Source organism: Coregonus lavaretus (assembly GCF_964263955.1).
Source record: "Coregonus lavaretus genome assembly, chromosome: 1".
Lineage (NCBI taxonomy): Eukaryota > Metazoa > Chordata > Actinopteri > Salmoniformes > Salmonidae > Coregonus > Coregonus lavaretus.
The window spans coordinates 74,774,241-74,788,440 of NC_139988.1; positions in this window are offsets into that span (position 1 = coordinate 74,774,241).

A 14,200-nucleotide genomic window follows, 5' to 3' on the forward strand; every position below is an offset into this window, starting at 1 on the left:
CCAGGATGGAACGGACGGAGTATGCCGGGTTCTCCTCAATGTCCGGAGGAGGTGGAGGGACTTCCCGCACCTCAGACTCCTGGAGCGGACCAGCCACCACCGGCCTGAGGAGAGACACATGAAACGAGGGGTTAATACGATAATCATGGGGAAGTAATAACCTATAAGTAACCTCGTTGACCCTCCTCAGGACTTTGAATGGCCCCACAAACCGCGGGCTCAGCTTCCGGCAGTGCAGGCTGAGGGGCAGATTCCGGGTCGAGAGCCAGACCCGATCACCCGGTACGAAGACCGGGGCCTCACTGCGGTGGCAGACAGCGTTGGCCTTCTAACGACACACGTGGAGGTGGATGTGAGGAAAGGGTGTTTCGCCCCTTCGAGCCAGTGCCTCCACACGGTCAGGGCTCGGACAACAGCTCCCGATCACCAACGTCGTAGTTCTGCTTCGCCGGGCTGAGCTTTTTGGAGAAGAAGGCACAGGGGCGGAGCTTGGGTGGCGTGCCTGAGCGTTGAGATAGGACAGCACCTATCCCTACCTCGGACGCATCCACCTCCACTACGAACGGTCGTGATGGATCGGGGTGGGCCAGTACCGGAGCTGAGGTGAACAGACCCCTCAGGTTACTGAAGGTCCTGTCAGCCTCAGCAGACCAGCGGAGCCGAGACGGCCCACCCTTCAACAGAGATGTGATGAGAGCTGCGACCTTGCCAAAGCCCCGGATAAACCTCCAATAGTAGTTGGAAAAGCTAATAAAGCGCTGCACCTCCTTTATTGTGGTTGGAGTCGACCAATTATGCATGGCTGAAATGCGATCTCCCTCCATCTCCACACCTGAGGTGATAATGCGGTATCTGAGGAAGGAGACAGACTGTTGGAAAAATATACACTTTTCTGCCTTGGCATAAAGGTAATTTTCCAACAGTCAGGCCAGCACTTTGCGAACCTGGGACACATGCTCGGCGCACGTAGCGGAATACACCAGAATGTAATTGATGTAGACCACTACACCGCGACCAAGCATGTCCCGAAACACCTCGTTCACAAAGGACTGGAAGACGGATGGAGCATTCATCAAACCGTAAGGCATCACCAGGTATTCAGAATGCCCTGTGGTTGCGCTGAATGCTGTCTACCACTTGTCCCCCTCTCGGACACGCACCAGGTTGTACGCACTCTGGTGATCTAATTTGGTAAAGAAGCACGCCCCATGCATTGACTCGATCACCGAAGGAATAAGGGGGAGAGGATAACTAAATCGTATCGTCTCCTTTGTTCAGTGATCGATAATCAATGCAAGGGCGCAGACCGCCGTCTTTCTTCTTCACAAAAAAGAAACTTGAGGAGGCGGGCGAAGTGGAGGGACATATAAACCCTTGGCGCAGGGACTTGGTGACGTATGTCTCCATAGCCTCCGTTTCAGCCTGTGACAGGGGATACACATGACTCCTGGGAGGCACAGCGTATACCCGGAGGTTTATCGCGCAATCCCCCGCCCGATGAGGTGGTAACTTGGTCGCCTGCGTTTTGGAAAACGCGTGCGCAAAATCGAGGTATTCGGGGGGAATGCGCATGGTGGAGGTACTGTCTGGACTTTCCACCGTGGTTGCACCAATGGAAACACTGAGACACCTAGCCTGACACTCTTGCGACCACCCCGTGAGAACCCTCTGCGGCCATGAGAATGTGGGGTTGTGGAGTGCTAACCAAGGAATACCTAATACAACAGGGAAAGCAGGTGACTCAATAATAAAAAAAAGTGACTTGCTCGCGATGAGTCTTGTGGGTAACCATATTGACTGGTGCTGTAACTTCCCTAACAAACCCGGACCCTAATGGTCGACTGTCAAGTGCTCTGAGTAGAATGCCTAGACTGTGTGAGAATGACCTGTCCATAAAGTTCCCAGCTGCACCTGAATCGACTAGCGCCTTACACTGGGGAACTACAATGTGATCAGGAAAGTGGATGGGTAGGGTACAGTGCACAGCAGAGGGCTCTGAACGAGTGTTGGTGTTCGATACCTGGGGTGACGCGAGAGTGCCCTGCCTGCCGCCTCCAGACCCAAAAGAACGCTGACAACATTGTGCTGTGAAATGTCCTCTCGTGACACCAGAGTGACACTGGTGCTGTCGTCCTCCGCTCTCTTGGATCGCCGCTCCACCCAGCTCCATCAGCAAGTCACCTTTTTTATTATTTTGTCCCCTGATTTCCCTGTTGTGTTGGGTCTTCCCTGGTTAGCACTACACAACCCCACCTTTTCATGGCCGCTGAGGGTTCTCACAGGGTGGTCGCAAGAGTGTCAGGGGAGGTGTCTAGCTGTTTCCATTGGTGCAACCACAGTGAAAAGTCCAGACACTACCTCCACCGTGCGCATTCCCCCGAATACCTCTGTTTGGTGCACATGTTTTCCAAAACGCAGGCGACCACCTCATCGGGCGGGGGATTGCACAATAAACCTCTGGGTAGACTCTGTGCCTCCCAGGAGTCATGTATATCCCCTGTCGCAGGCTGAAACGGAGGCGATGGAGACATACATCTCCGAGCATTATGAATACCTGCTGATGCCGTACGGTTTGATGAACGCTCCATCCATCTTCTAGTTCTTTGCGAACGAGGTGTGCCTGGTTCTCAAAGTGCTGGGCCGACTGTTGGAACATGACCTTTATGCCAAGGCAGAAAAGTGTCTGTTTTTCCAAAAGTCCGTCTCCTTCCTCGGATAACGCATTACCACCTCAGGTGTGGAGATGGAGGGAGATCACATTTCAGCCATGCGTAATTTGGCAGACTCCAACCACGATAAAGGAGGTGCAGCGCTTTATTGGCTACTATCTGAGGTTTATCTGGGGCATTGGCAAGGTCGCAGCTCCCATCACCTCTCTGTTGAAGGGTGGGCCATCCCGTCTCCGCTGGGCTGCTGAGGCTGACAGGGCCTTCAGTAACCTGAGGGTTCTGTTCACCTCAGCCCCAGTACTGGCCCATCCCGATCCATCGCTACCGTTCGTAGTGAAGGTGGATGCGTCCGAGGTAGGGATAGGCGCTGTCCTATATCAATGCTCGGGCACGCCATTCAAGCTCCGGCCCTGTGCCTTATTCTCCAAGAAGCTCAGCCCGGCGGAGCAGAACTACGTTGTTGGTGATCGGGAGCTGTTGGTTGTTGTCCGAGCTCTGACCATGTGGAGGCACTGGCTCGAGGTGGCGAAAAACCCTTTCCCCGTCTGGACGGACCACCGTAACCTGGCGGGCAGCGAGGAGGCTGAACCCTCGCCAGGCCAGGTGGGCCCTATTCTTCACCCAGTTTGATTTTACACTATCTTACATCGCAGGTACGAAGAACGTGAACGCAGACGCACTGTCACGGCTGTACGACACAGAGAAGAGGCCCATAGACAACACCCCCATACTCCCGGCCTCCTGCATTGTGGCACCAGAAGTGTGGGCGATGGACGCGGTCATAGAGCGGGCATTACGCACAGAGCCATCTCCACCTCAGTGCCCAGCTGGGCTGCAGTACGTGCCGTCTCTTGTCCGTGACCGTCTGATCAATTGGGCACACACGTCCCCCACCTCTGGTCACCCAGGTATCGGCCGTACAGTACGCTGCCTGATCGGAAAGTACTTTTGGCCTACCTTGGCTGAGGGTGTATGTCTCCTCCTGCTCGGTGTGCGCCCAGAGTAAGGCCCCTAGGCACCTCCCAGCAGGTAAGTTACAACCCTTACCAGTTCCAAAACGGCCATGGTCCCACTTGTGTATTGACTTTCTTACTGATCTTCCCCTCTCTCAGGGTAACACCACCATCCTGGTCGTTGTGCACCGCTTTTCAAAAGCCCGGTCTCCCCACGGCCCTGCAGACTGCGGAGGCCCTGTTTCAAATCAAATCAGACCTCACGTCTTCCGTCACTACGGGGTGCCAGAGGACATAGTGTCTGACCGGGGTCCCCCGTTTACATCCAGGGTCTGGAAGGCGTTCATGGAACGTCTGGGGGTCTCGGTCAGCCTGACCTCTGGTTTCACCCCGAGTCTAATGGGCAGGTGGAACGGGTGAATCAAGATGTGGGTAGGTTCCTGCGGTCCTACTGCCAGGACTGGCCCGGGGAGTGGTCGGTGTTCTTACCATGGGCCGAATATGCCCAGAACTCTCTCCGCCACTCCGTACTGTCACTACTTCCTCCGAAGCTGTCTCCTCTCCTTGTTCGGGCAGGCTTTGGCGGTCGTCATCACCGGCTTTCTAGCCACTGCCGCTCCTCATCTCATCATTCCATTTGTTTTGTCTTGTTTATTACACACACCTGGTTCATATTCCCTCATTAGTACCTGTATAAGTGTTCCCTCTGCCCCATTGTCTTTGTATGTGATTGTTTATTGTGGAGGTTAGTTTAACTCGGTGGAGCTCTTGTATTTTGTATCGCCGGGATATTCACCCATGTGCGTTGTTGTTTCCAGTGCGCCGTTTATTTCCGCACTGGAGCGTTTGACACTTTGCTACGTACCGCTGTGTCAACGGAATAAACCTGTTATTCTGTGATTTACCCTCCTGCGCCTGACTCCTTCAAATCACATCACCACAACATAGGAACTCACATGGTACTGGTCTGTAACTTTTATGATACATGTGTGGATAATCTAGTATAATGGTACATTTTCCAACCCAATATTTTGAATATAAGGTACGATCAGAACTGTGCTTTGAAATGTAGTTGGGGGCAATGTACTGGTGGGGATCATTAGCATATTTTGGGGCGTGTTCTAATACATGTGTATTTCTGCCAAACGTCAGTGGAAGTGAGGTTGACTCCAAAATAAACTGAATACAGCAGCATACTGTCACTTATAGCAATAATACCTTAATCCAGCTCTAAAAATACAGTACCTTTTTGTATATTTATCATATATCCAATGCAAACAGTAGCTGGGGCATTTTTTACAGTGTAATGAAGAACCCTCTGGTGGAGGGGGAGAGGGGGACTTGGAGATGAGTGATGGGCAATGAGTCAGTCATCTGTTTATATTCTCTCTAGTGAGTTGTTGTTCCACTGAGGTCGGCCCTGCGCTTGCATCTGCTGAATGACCACATGGGTCAGAGGTAGTAAAAAAACTCCAGTGCAGTCAAAGGTTAGAAGCTACAATGACACACTATAAGAGGATGGCAAAGAAGGTAATCATGAGTTGAAATTTAGATTTCGGTTGTTTTGGATACTATCAAACTAGGGGTGTGCCGACATAGCCATACTCATATTCGGAATCGTATCCGTAAATTGACAGTTGATAGTCGGATCGGATGATACTCGTGATCGAAAAAAACCTGTTTTAATAAAATGACCTATCTCCCTGTACGTTTATAGACCAAACAAGCTGCAGATTAGGAGCCATGGAGCGGTGTGTGTGTTTGTGAGAGTCTGACCTGTGTCTGTAGCTGTGTTCGAATACCCATACTAACATACCGTATACTACATACTTAATGAGTATATACTACATACTATATACTATTAGTTCATTTTAGTATACTGTAAATGAACGGTATCCTTTCAGTTGAGCGTACTAGAGCCTTGCCTGTCTACCGGAAGTTGATGCTGTTGCTATGCAATCTCTTGCTAGCTTGCTAGACATCATACGACTTTGGGTGTGTTCGTAAATTTAATCTGGAGTGCCAGAGTGCCATCTGGGCGTTCGTAAATTCAGAGCGTTGTCAGATTGTCAGTTCGTAAATTTAGAGCGTTTCGCTCTCGGAACGTTCAGAGTAGGGTTGATCCGAGCGTTCTGACCTCACAACGGCAGTCAAGCACCCAAGCTAATTGGCTAACGTTGGCTAGCTTGCTAGCTACTTCCAGACACAAATGAGAGAACACCTCACTCTGACCATTTTACTCGCCCTAGCAGAGCTGGTTAGGCTGTTTTTCATGTTATCCAGAGCGTTGGTGACTGTAACTGTGCTACTGGCAACAATTTAATGACGCTTTTTTTTACCGACGTTTACTGACACCGATTATATTCAACGGGTGTTAAGCGTTTGTAAATTCATCAGTTATTCTGCGCTCTGGCACACAGATGATAGTGCTCTGAAATCGGAGTAGATACTGTAGCCACAACAAAATAACAATGTCCATTGAGAATGCACAAGGACGATACCACTTAGCTTAGCTAAGAATGACGTAAATAATCAAGTCAATAAATTATGGGTAGTTAGTTAGATAGCATATAGTTAATATACTGGCAAGTCCGATATATTAGTAGCCAACTAACATTACATTAGGTAGCTAGCTAGCTAACATACCGGTACATACTGTCATGAACCCTGCATCCTGAGTCGGTTCCTGCCTGTGTTGCCATTTTTCTGCTCGGAATCTCCAGTTTCCTGAGGGTTCGTGAACGCTCCCGGCCCGGTTGCCGGGCGACGTTGCTAGGCGGGAGATCTCCCGATTAACCGCACCTGCATCTCATCAGCGGTCTGCACCCCTGGTCCTGATCATCACCCTTCTTAAGCCCTGACCTGACATCCATTCCCTGCCGGATCGTTAGCCATGAACAGTATGTTTGTCAGTGTATCAGCCTTGGAGTTTCTAGCGTTAGTTTTGTTGTTTTGCACCTTGTTGGCTTGCCGTGTATTTACCTCCGTTTTGTTTCTATCTGCAGTCAATCTCCCGGAACCTTCACCCAACCCCTGCCTGGTTGTCGGCGGCTGCCGAGCCATTCTTGGATCTACCACTGCACCTCCACCAACTCATCTCCGCCGTCCGCTCAGTCCCCTGGATTATTCTACATCGTTTTTTGAATCTGTTAAATAAATACTCACCTTCGTTTCAACTCACCTTGTCCTGGTCTGCTTCTGGGTTCTGGCTTAGTAAACCGTGACACATACTGCTGTAATGATATGTGTTGTGACGTGACTTTCGTTATTGTGATGACTATTATTTATCGAATAATTACCTACTATGTTTAAATGTTACTAGATTAAATCAATCATGTAACAATTAACTCATTAGGAATTTGGGGCACCACGGGAAAAGTTGTTTAACGAGTTACCATTTCCTGAATTAAGTCTAAAGATATCTAGATATCTATTCACATTTAACAGTCATTTATTAATCATTTACCTCATATCAGTCTTTTTCTGAAAGTTGTATACTCTTTAAGTCTGCACGGACACAGGTGTTACTGATCATTCCGTACCACACAAATTGATTTAATTACTAACTAATTAAAATGATAACAAGATACAAACACGTTCACGGTATAGGTAGGGATTAGAAACTTAATACAATGAAAACTGGTCCCTAGCGGACTTACAAAAGATGGGGGGAGAGAGAGAGGGAGAGAGAGAGAGAGAGAGCGAGAGAGACCTATGTTCACAGTAATCCTAATATCTTGCCCCGAACTGCCGCCCATTTGGTAAGAAGTGGCCTCCAAAATTACTGCCACCCCTGACTGGCAATGCACAAACAATACTTTAAAAAATATAAACTATATAATTATAGCGATAAACTCAAAATACCAACATGTGAGAAATACTGTAATTTATTAATGTTTCAATGGAACCAACCAAAATCATACAATTATTTAATACAAAATAAATGTCACCAAAATCAAGGTTTCATAATTATTGGCACCCCTCATTTAGTACTTTGTGCAACCACCTCTGGCAAGGATAACAACATGGAGTCTTTTCCTGTAATGTTTGACAGGGTTAAGGAACACATTTGGAGGGATTGGCACCCCTCATTTAGTACTTTGTGCAACCACCTCTGGCAAGGATAACAACACAGAGTCTTTTCCTGTAATGTTTGACAGGGTTAAGGAACACATTTGGAGGGATTTTGGACCATTCCTCTATGCAGATCCTTTCAAGATCCTTCACATTCTTGGGTTTGCACTTATCAACGGCCCTCTTCAACTCTGCCCACAGAATTTCGATTGGATTGAGGTCCGGCGACTGAGATGGCCATGGCCGAACATTGATTTTGTTGTCACAGAACCATTTCTGTGTGGATCTTGAGGTATGTTTTGTGTCATTGTCTTGTTGGAAAGTCCACCTACGGCCAAGTCCCAGCCTTCTGGCAGAGGCAACCAGATTGTCAGCCAAAATTGCCTGATACTTGGTGGAATTCATTATGCCATCAATATTAACCAGTGCCCCTGGACCTCTGGAATTAAAACAGCCTCAAAACATCACTGACCCACCACCATATTTCACCGTGGGTATGAGGTGCCTCTCCTTGTTTGCATCTCTGTTTCGACGCCAAATATGCCAATGCTTTATCTGACCAAAACGTTCAATTTTGGTCTCATCTGACCAGAGCACCTTCTTCCAGTCATAATTAAAATTACGTTTGGCAAACTCCAAGCACTTGCGTCTGTGTCTTGGGGTCAGAAAGGGCTTTCTTCTGGCAACCCTTCCAAAGAGCCTGTGGTTGTGGAGGTGGCGTCTGATGGTTCTTTTTGAAACCTGGTGAACCCAAGATGCCACCAAGGCCTGCAATTCTTTCACAGTGATTCTTGGGGGTTTTGTTGCTTCTCTCACCATCCTCCTCCCTATCCTGGGGGGCAAAATGCATTTGCATCCTCTACCCGTGAGCTTTTCAACTGTTCCATAGCTTTTTAATAATTGCTCTGACAGTGCTCAGTGGTATATTCAATCATTTGTGGATCTTCTTGAAGCCATTATCAGATTTATGAAGGTCTACGACCATCTGTCTCTTTTGAAATGCCAGTTCTTTTGTTTTCTTCATGGTGTTGGATTGGATGGCAAAGGGATATTGCATGCGTGTTACCTCATTTTTATACCCTAGTGAAACAGGAAGTGATGTAGTGGCTCAATATAGTTCCTTAAGACTTAGATAAACTTAAATAAGTGGAATTTAATTCCTGGTTTAATTTTGGTATATGTTATTTACAATCATCTTTAAGGGTGCCATTAATTGTGAAACCTTGATTTGGAGGACATTGATTTTTTATTAAATCAATAAATTATTTTGGTGGGTTCCATTGGAACATTAATATAGTACAGTATTTCTCACATGTTGGTATTTTGAGTTTATCTCTGATTATATTGTTTATATTTTTTACAGTATTGTTTGTGCATTGCCAGTCAGGGGTGCCCATAATTTTGGAGCCCACTGTATTTACGTGTTGGAGGTCTTCGTTGTGTATCTCTGTTGGACCCAGGCCTTCGTGGGAATGGGTCGATTGGGCTTTCTCTTTCGGATGGCCTTTTAGATGTAAGGCTCAGATTGTCCACAAGAGGTCACAATGTCCTTCTTCTTAGTTGTCAGTTTACTTTCATTCGTTCTGGAAGTGATCTTCTGAGGACGGCTAATCAGCCATGTCGATGATCCCCTGTGGGGTGATGAGAGCAGTGTAGAAGACGATGGTTTGAAGAGAGTAACAGGATGGTCCCTCTTAAATTCACCTTCTTAGATACAGTACCTAGAACAGCTACTCAGCCGTAACATTGAGTGTTAGTGGAGGCAACTTTGTCGTCTTCGCCTCATGTTGATTTTCAGGGTCGGGACCAATATGGACCTCGCTGCAGCTTGAGGTCCGTCTAGTCTGATCTGATCATTCTTAACTCAATCTATTATGCACTCTGGTAAAGAGGGGTGTTTCCATCATACTGACACACTCTCTGAGCTCCCTCGGGCGTGGCTAGTTATGAGGCAAAAGTATTATCATCACTTTGATCTTGTTAGAAAGCTAAAATCACATTCCTATCTTCACGCAAACATTGTCTTCCTCCTTGATATTTTCTACAGAACATAAAGGATGTAAACCTGATATACACAGTGTAAAAGCTCTTCAAGTCATTATTATTTCGTTATAACGCCTTTATACCATTTTTAATGACATCACAAAATAGACATACATTTTCCAAATTCCATTTCTCATCATTCCCAACATTTGAATGTTGAAATATATTGTCCCAATGTTCATTGTTGGATGTTGAAGTTTTTGGGCAGCAAAAAGTCTCTGAAACAAAGGCGTTCCTTTCACCATACTAGAGGGCCAGAGATATATTCTCCTCCTCTCTCCGGGTAAGAGGGTCTGGTTGTTGTCGGCCATTTGCCAAGCTGATGTGAGATCTTTGATCCTCACCCAGGGAGAGTCATGACAGTCCCCCTCTGGTGGTTCAACCTTGGAAGGATTCTGCAAGTTTGCAACCCACCATAAAAATTATCACGGGATGTCCTGGTTGTGGATCATCGTCACTGGCCGTCGTCCAGTTGTCCAGGCTGGTAGATCTAGGCAGTAACTTACACAGACGTTAACAACGCACAACACTCAGTCAATACATCATTACATTTCTTCCCCAAATGGGTGGCGTTGTGGCACAAACTTGTGGTCATATGGGGAACTTGTTTGTGGCAATATCACTTCCTTAGTGTCAAAGGAAATAAAAAACAAAAGATATACAAAATATAGTTCCCCACCTTAATCATCAACTTGGACTGTATTCTATGTACGTCCATGGTCTTGGCTAAATTACTCTATCATGACATTTGTCTACTGTCATATCTAGGGCAATCCCACTTGAAGGTGGGTAGTTAAGGCACTCTCTAAAATGGCACCCTGAATGACAAAGCTTCCATTGGTAGCACTACAGGGCTGACCTAGTGAACTATGGGGAAGAAACTGGGGATGCTGTGGATGGGTCATCTGATGGGGTTTTGGAATCTACAGTGTTGCAAAAGTATTTATTCCCCTTAGCGTTTTTCCTATTTTGTTGCATTACAACCTGTAATTTAAATTGATTTTTATTTGGATTTCATGTAATGGACATACACAAAATAGTCCAAATTGGTCAAGTGAAATGAATAAATAAAGTTTCAAAAACTTCGGAAAAGTGGTGCGTGCATATGTATTCAGCCCTTTGCTATGAAGCCCCTAAATAAGATCTGGTACAACCAATTACCTTTAGAAGTCACATAATTAGTTAAATAAAGTCCATCTGTGTGCAATCTAAGTGTCACATGATCTGCCACATGATCTCAGTATATATACACCTGTTTTGAAAGGCCCAAAGTCTGCAACACAACTAAGCAAGGGGAACCACCAAGCAAGCTGCACAATGAAGACCAATGAGCTCTCCAAATAGGTCAGGGACAAAGTTGTGGAGAAGTACAGATCAGGGTTGGGTTCTAAAAAATATTTGAAACTTTGTAAATCCCACAGAGCACCATTAAATCCATTATTTAAAATTTTTAAAGAATATGGCACCACAACAAACTACACCCATAAATTTCACAAATGTAGCAAATATGCAATGCTGGGCTTCAGTGGTAACACAATCCGGTGTGTGGCACTCCTAAAAATGCATATCAAAACAGATGAAAGTCATACTCCTTAAGGACATTTTTGCATATTTGAAACATTCATAAAACTTGTTTGTAGTGCAAATATTTTGTAAACCTCACTGAACAAACCCTTAAAGTTAATTTTTTATTCCAACAGTTTGTTGCGCAAACATTCTGTAAATGTAACTGAAAACCATTAAAAGGTGTTCAACTAGCTAGTAAAATATGCCAATCAAGTAGTCCCAGTCTTGACCAGACCCAAAGTATTTTTGCAGAAGAACAGGAAGATCTCAACTGTACAAATGGTTTTCTTGAGTTTCAAAGACGGCTTCTCATGCTGTGATCACAAATCACCCGCTTACATGCTGACCACACCTTTCGCATTACGTGTACAAGCGTTGCAAAATAAAATGTACACATACATGTTATTCAATCATTTCATCCAAACTGCTCGCGCGCATCAACGAGCGTCTGCATAGCCAGGCGCTAAAATAGAACTTGGTTAAATTTTTTTACGCTTGACTCGCTGCAATTCCCGCCTCTCCCATCTCCTCATTGGTTTTTAGGAGCATATACCCCATGTGGGTGATTGAAAGCTGAACTGAGCTCCACACTCCAGTCCAGTTGGTGGTGGTAATGCACCTTAAAGTTGGTTGCCAACTGCCATATAAAGTCAAAAGAAGACGAAGGAGGAGAGATTACTAGAAACTAACTAGGTTTACCCTTTTATTTGTCAGAGTAGAGGACCTTGTGCATTTCAGGTAAAATAACAACGCAATGTTTATATCCCAGGACAAATTAGCTAGCAACAGCAAGCTAGCTAGCCAAATGGCCATTAATGTTTCATGCGTTTCGACCTGTCCCCAAATTAATATAGGTGGTTCAGAGTTCGCTTTGATATTTCAACCTGGATGTCCTGATCGCGTCTGGTGTGGATGGACAAAATCAATATGCGGACACACGCGCGTGCCTGGTCTAGTCAGCATATTAGAGTCACCGGAAGAACTTGGTTTTGAGGGACCTCAACCTTGCAGAGCACTGAGTGACCAGGTCCATGAGGACCTTCTCATTTACCTCAAACGTGTACTTAAGTTATTTTGGGTACTATCTCCAAAGCGAAGAGATGGCCAAACAGGTAAGCAAATGCAGAGGGCAGGTCTGGAGACAACAGCCTCTTCCAGCGCAACAGCAATATTCGTGACCGTCGGCAGCAAGAAGGAAATAGAGACATCATCTTCGACAACCGTGAGGATGCCAACTTTGACGCCTCTGGTCTGGCTCATCTCTGGAGCAGTGTCCTGGTTAAAACAAGGACAAAGGGTGCAAACATACAACAGTGTAAAATCTATACTTCCCAAGTAATGAACTCTACTTTATAATGAAGTTCTGTTTCAAACATGCAGAGGTGCTTGTAATGAAAGGCTCACCACACGTCTTAACTTTGCTGGATTTCCGCGAAGAAAAAAAGGGGAGGCCTTCCAGGACTGTTTTCTTCTGCTGTGCCACAATGTTGGCGGTCTGAAAAACAATACCCAAAAGAAAACAATATGATTTACTTGACATATTTGTGAGTACTTTGTGCGATTTATGATACCTTAAATGATTAAGCATTTGGAGGTGCTCCCTTGAGCTACCATAGGTCACCATCACATTTAAAAAGTCAAGACTGAGTCCAGAACAAGACAGAGGTAATGAATCCTGGCGCCGACGAAGATGGCGGCCTCGCGACTAGCTCTTAGGAAACTTTGCGGGATGCCATCACTAGCACATTAGATTCTACTGTATCTTAGTCCATGCCGCTCTGTCATCGCTTGTCCATATGTATTCTTAAATTCCATTCCTTATTAGATTTGTGTGTATTAGGTATATGTTGTGAAATTGTTAGCTATTCCTTGTTAGATATTACTGCACTGTCGGGGCTAGAAGCACAAGCATTTTGCTACACCCACAATAACATCTGCTAAACACGTGTATGTGACAAATAAAATGTGATTTGATTTGAGGTATGTAGCTTGCGTCAATGCCGAGAGGGAAGTGAAATGGATCAGCTAGCCAGCCTCTTAGTATAATGTACAACGGCCTATAGCTAGCTAGTGACTACACTCATAACCTGTTGGCCTACTTTGTCGCCATTGGTTACGTTATAGAAAATGTCTAAGAGGCTTAACGTAGTTAGTTAGCACTTGATGTTCAGCCGCTAGCTAGCTAACGTTAGCTACCAAAATAGTTGCACATATATGTCCATGGTTGCTAGCTAGCTACGTAGCTAACGTTAGGTACCGACACAGTTGCACCTATACGGCCAAGGTTAGACTGGACACATGACATTTTAAACTATTTTTCGGATTAAAATTTGTTCATTGCATCCGCCATAGGAGCCCAGCTTCATAATACTACTGTGTGTCCCCGCTGCTTGCTGTATTTTTGAAGTATGACTACTATAATTTTGATATTATGGATGGTCAGTCCATGCATCATTGGCCCTGTCTATGAATTTCAGAGTGCTTACATTACCCCCAGGCCCATGCTTCAGATTTTTACCAAAACACAGGTGGCGTGCCTGCTTTGTTATTGTTTCAATTAAATATTCTTTAAGGGGGGTGTTAGCTTGGCAGATAATGTTACCCTTCTAAATAAAGTATTTTTGGTTTACCCGTATGGCCAGTATGGTTAGTTTAATTGTTTATTGTTATGCTATAAATTGTTATTTTGTTGTAAATGATATATTTAATTACTACTTCAGTAAGGACTACTATACACTTATTCAGGGACCTTAGGTATAGAAACTTTTTGACGGTCTAATCAACACATTGTTGAAAAAACAACCATGAAGCATCAGTTATAGTCTACAAGCAGCAATATGATTGACATAACATAGCATGCAACCTAAGACTATAGCTGTGTTCAAATACTCATAC